Genomic DNA, 6,223 nt, shown 5'->3' on the forward strand with positions numbered 1-6,223 from the left:
CTCTTGTTTGTGACTGGGATGTCGAGGATCACAAAGCGGGTGTGAATAACCATGCAAACTTCCATGGTGCCCTCACATGTTACGGTCGCCTATTCGATGTGCCGGTAAGCCACACACGCTCCACCGACCTATGACAAACATTGAGTCACCCTTTGCTACCTTTGCTTAGACCCATTTAGTGTGCCGGTTAACCACACACGCTCCACTAACGTCTTCGCAAGGGCACAAAGTGTAATTTCATGGAATTGCATCAATTCACTTTTGCCTAAGTAACTAAGATTGGGAATTTTGAAAAACATTTAGTTACTTTTATAATTCATTATACTTATAATGGAAGGTTTCGTCATATCCTACCCGTTCGGCTAACGACCCTCCACTAGTCAAGAGTGCGGTGGGTAAGAGTGGATACCCATTCAATCGCCATTTTATAGGCAATTTCCTTAAACACCTCTTATAGACTAGATTCGTGAATGAGGCCTACTAACGGTAAGACTGACTTTTACTCATACATATATATAATGTTAGACTTTTAATGTTATATATAGTATAGGGTGTATTTTACACTTTTAAAATATTAGGTGGTACAATTTAACAATTATACTTTTAATTCACTTAAATAGTAAACCTAAACTTTTATGGATTTATTAAACCTCCTTTAATTATACACCTTAATTAATTAATAAAACCATAAGGGTGTGATTTGAACTTTTTCAAAACTATACTAGAGTTTTAGAATTTAACATTCCTAATTAAACTTTTAATCAACTTTTAAATTCCAAAACTTGAGGGCAAGTTTTGAAACATTTCAACACATTAGGGTTTAGAATTTAAATATGCATCAAAATTTAAATTCCAAAACTTGAGGGCAAGTTTTGAAACCTTTTTCAAAACATTAGGGTTTCAACTATTTAAATTTCAAAACAACAAAACTTTTGGGGTTCAAATTTAAACTATAAAACCTAAAGGGCCAAAAATGAAACTTTTCACAACAACAAGGATCAAATAACAAATAATTCAAATTAACATTTAATCACATAATTATCCATATTTGATTTATTTAATGATTTCTTGCAAAACAATTTATCAATTTACTCAAAATAATTAATCAATTATCTTATAAGGAAACAATTATCTTATTAATTGATAAATATCTTCAATTAGATTAAAAATATAGTCAAATATATCATATAATCGGATTAATATTAATCTAACATGATAAGGTAATTATCCCAATGTAAAAACAGCAAGAAATCCCGAGATAAGCACTGTCTGACGCACCGACTCGCCGAATCACCCTCTGGAACTCGCCGAGTAGGGCTGACTCGCCGAGTCCAAGAGTGACTCGCCGAGTCAGGTCGAACAGTGAGGCCAAAACACGATTTTCAGTTACATCAAGCATCAATACAATAGAAACCAATCATGGCTCTGATACCACTGATGGGTTTTGGTCATAAGACATCCTATGTGCTCATACAAACCCTAATGCTTGGATCTAGGTTTCTCTATTGTACATACTTTGAATCCAAGACTATAAACCCTAATTCTAGCATATGGAAATCAGAATTCACATGTAATTAGGTTTAAGAACATACCTTGATTGTTATATAGCAATAACAATCCAATTCCTCCTTGAATTGACCTTGGAAAGCTGAGAGTCACAAGTGTCACTCCTCTAATGGCTTAAAAACACCATAAGCAAATGGAGAAGGTATAAAGATAGAGGAGGGAGGTTAGAATTCGTCCTTATATGCTCTAGGGATCAAGTACACGAATTCCAAGGCCTTAGGGGTCTTTATATAGGGTTGGGATTAGGTTTTCAGTCCTTATCATTATCTAGTTGCTTGTCCACCAAGCAACCATAAGATAACTCTTAGAAACCCTTATCCTAGTCAAATTCTAAGTGATTATCACCTCAAATTCGTTCACCATATATATATAAGATAATCCTTACCTTATTTTGTAACTATCACATAATTACAATTCAGCTCCTCTAGTTTAATTAATTACACTTGATCACAAAATTAATTCTTAATTAATTATTGACCAATATTAATTAAACAAATATGATTTCTCCTTTAATATATTACTCTTATAACATATTAATAAATCATAATAACCTCTCTTTCTATTTATTTCTCCAATCAAGTTGCTTTGGTGAAGGCAACCCAAAAGGACCATGCACCATCGGGTCAAGTACATACCAAAATAGTTATGGACTTAGACACTAATCCAACATAAAGCTCCAAGGGTTAAGGTCTCTGAACTTCTTTGAGTCCAGATCCAAAGCATAAACTCGAGAAGGGACCAATTGCTCCACATATCCATCCACTAAAGGGGTTAGAAAACCCTAACTCTAAGAATCAACACCAAATCTGAAGAAGGTCCGAATAAATACCTCAAGATGAAGTCTCTGAACTCTGAAATCACCAGAATCACACCTCCTTCAGCCTCCACTAGCCTTGGTCACCTCCTTCTTGCAATTACACCAACAAAATGATCAAGAATGGCCTCTCCTTCCTCACAAATGCTCTATATCTCTTTGGGTTTCTCTCTGGGGTTTGGTAGCCGCAATTGACGGCCCTAAGGGCCTTTAAATAGGTCCCAAACCCAGGAAATTAGGGTTTCATTAAACAGCGTGGACTCGCCGAGTCCACTCATGAACTTGTCGAGTCCAGCTATGAACCCGGATACGAATCCGTGACCATACTCGGCGAGTCTAAACACCAACTCGCCGAGTCCCCTCTCAACCTCCAAAAATAAAGGAATAAATAATATACTTGGGAATCTGGGTGTTACAATTCTCCCCCACTAGAATTATACTTCGCCCTCGAAGTCTCACTCTACAAACAACTCTGGATGCTGCTCCCGCATCTCATGCTCCAGCTCCCAAGTCAACTCTGACCCTTTCCGATGCTGCCACTGGACCTGTACCATAGGCACCTCTTTGTTCCTCAATACCTTGATCTTTCGCTCCCTAATCGCCACCGGTCTCTCAATATAGTTCAAGCTCGCATCCACCTGAATATCTTCTAATGGCACCACTGCCGACTCATCTACTATACACTTTCTCAGCTGCGACACATGGAAAGTGTCATGGATCTGACCCAAGTATATAGGTAACTCCAAATGGTAGGCTACGCTGCCTACCCTCGCGATCACCCTAAAAGGACCAATATATCGGGGCCCCAACTTGCCTCTCTTCCTAAATCGAATCACTCCTTTGCAAGGAGAGACCTTCAGGAGGACGAAGTCGCCGACCTGAAACTCGAGCTCGAACCGGCGCCTGTCCACATAACTCTTCTAACGACTCTGAGCGGTCAACAACCTCTGTCTGACCTGCTGAATCTGCTCTATCGTCTGAAGCACGATCTCAGTACTACCCATCACACGCTGCCCTACCTCTCCCCAGCAAATGGGGGTCCGACACCTCCTCACATAAAATAGCTCAAAGGGTGGCATACCAATGCTCGAATGATGGCTGTTGTTGTAGGAAAACTCTGCCAAGGGCATGTAAGTGTCCCAACTCCCGCCAAAATCCAACACACATGCTCAGAACATGTCCTCGAGCGTCTGAATCGTCCGCTCACTCTGCCCGTCAGTCTGTGGGTGGTATGTGGTACTAAAATGCAGTCTCGTACCCAATTCCTCATGAAACTTCTTCCAGAATCTGGAAGTGAAAGGTAAATCTCGATCTGAGACAATCGAGATCGACACTCCATGCCGTAATACCACCTCTCTCACGTACATCTCTACCAACCACTCCATGGAAGAGCTCTCACTGATAACAAGGAAATGAGTGCTCTTCGTCAACCTGTCCACAATCACCCAAATTGCATCGACACCTCTCACAGTCCTTGGAAATTTGGTGATGAAATCCATAGTAATCTGTTCCCATTTCCACTCGGGAATCTCTAACGGCTGCAGCTTACCATGTGGACGCTGGTGCTCGGCCTTAACCCTGCGACAGGTCAAACATCTCTCTACAAACCATGCGACATCCCTCTTCATACTGGGCCACCAATACTCCCTTTTTAGATCCAAATACATCTTAGTGGCCCCAAGATGGATCGAGAACTTAGATCGATGAGCCTCTTACATCAAAATGGTACGCATCCCGCCCACAAACGGTACCCATATCCGACCCTGAAATGTCATAACCCCCGACTATCGGTAACGAATCCCGATACCAGCCCGGCAAATCGCTCTCTCTTCTGGCTTTCTGGCCTCACGGCCTCAGCCTGGGCCCCACGAAAAGTGTCCAACACCGGAGTCATCACTGTCAATCTCAAACAAACATCTCGCATCGGGACGCCCTCCGCCCTACGGCTCAGTGCATCGGCTACAACATTAGCCTTGCCCGGGTGGTATAGGATCTCACAATCGTAATCCTTCACCACATCCAACCATCTCCTCTGGCGCATATTCAGGTTGGGCTGATCCATTAGATACTTCAGGCTCTTGTGGTCCGTGTATATGGTACACCGAACCCCATACAGATATTGACGCCAGATCTTGAGGGCGAACACCACCGCCCCCAACTCCAGATCGTGGGTGGGATACCTCATCTCATGAGGCTTCAGCTGCCTTGATGCGTATGCTATCACATGACCCCTCTGCATAAGCACCACTCCCAGCCCAGATATCGACGCGTCACAATTTACTACGAAGTCCTTCATCCCCTACGAAAGGGCTAACACTGGAGCTTCGCATAATCTCTGGCGAAGTGTCTCGAAGGAGGCCTGCTGCTCTGGACCCCATGAAAAAGCAACACCCTTCCGGTTCAACTTGGTGATTAGCACGTCGATCTTAGAGAAATCCCTGATAAATCTCCGATAATAACCAGCCAACCCTAGGAAACTCCTGATGTCGGTAGGGGACCTCGACACCTCCCAACTCATCACTGCCTCAATCTTGTCCGGGTCGACCAATATCCCTTTCTGGTTAACGAGGTGCCCTAGGAACTGAACCTCTCGCAACCAAAAATCACACTTGTAGAATTTGGCATAAAGCCTCTCCGATCTCAGAACTCCGAGGATCTCCCTCAAATGCTCCTCATGCTGCTCTCTAGATCTCGAAGACACCAATATGTCGTCGATGAACACGATCACCGAGCAATCCAACATCGGCCAACACACTCTGTTCATGAGATCCATGAACACCGCCGGTGCATTGGTGAGTCCGAAAGGCATCACCACGAACTCGTAATGCCCATAACGAGTCCTGAATGCTGTCTTCTGGATGTCCTCGTCTTGCACCCTCAACTGGTGATATCCAGACCTCAAATCGATCTTGGAGAACCAAGATGTTCCCTGTAACTGATCGAACATATCGTTGATCCTCGGCAACGGGAAACGGTTCTTGACCGTTAGCTTGTTCAACTCCCGGTAATCAATGCACATCCGGTGTGAACCATCCTTCTTCTTGAAAAAAAGGATAGGCGCTCCCCATGGCAAACTGCTCGGCCAAATAAACCCCTTCCCCAGCAGCTCCTGGAGCTGCGAGGATAACTCCTGCACCTCTGCAGGCGCAAGGCGATAAGGCGCCTTGGCGATAGGCGCAGCCCTCGGAACCAGATCGATACTGAGCTCTACCTGCCTCTCCGGAGGCACACCTGACAACTCCTCTGGAAATACATCCGGAAACTCACGCACTATCGGGACCTCATCAACTGACCTCGGTTTCTCTGAATCAACCCTCGCATCCATCACATATGCTACAAATCCCCTGCAGCCCTGCTGTAGACTCCGTCTCGCTCTGGCGGCCGAAAAAAATGGTGACCCAGAACGTGTACCCTCGCCATACACCGTAAGAACTCCCCCACTAGGGTCTCGTATGGTCACTCGCTGTCTCTCGCAGTCAATAACCGCTCCCACTTTGCTCAACCAGTCCATGCCCACGATGACACAGATATCCCCCATCGCAATAGGAACCAAATCAACCGGAAACTCGACGCCGAAAATCTTGAGTACACATCCTCGGAATACTTCGGCGGCATACACCGTCCTCTCTTCAGCTATGGAAACTCTCAGAGGTCGACTGAACGCCTCTCAACTAATACTGATGTGCTGACTAAAAGCCAAAGATACAAAAGACCGACTCGCACCCAAGTCAAATAACACCAAGGCAGGTATAAAATTCACATGAAAAGTACCTACACATAACATAAAATAAACACTATATACCAACATCAAAATAAATACAAGAAAGGATACATACCAGCCAC

This window comes from Lactuca serriola, chromosome 3 (assembly GCF_051521515.1).
Source record: "Lactuca serriola cultivar US96UC23 chromosome 3, Lser_US96UC23_V15, whole genome shotgun sequence".
In the NCBI taxonomy this organism is placed as follows: Eukaryota; Viridiplantae; Streptophyta; class Magnoliopsida; order Asterales; family Asteraceae; genus Lactuca; species Lactuca serriola.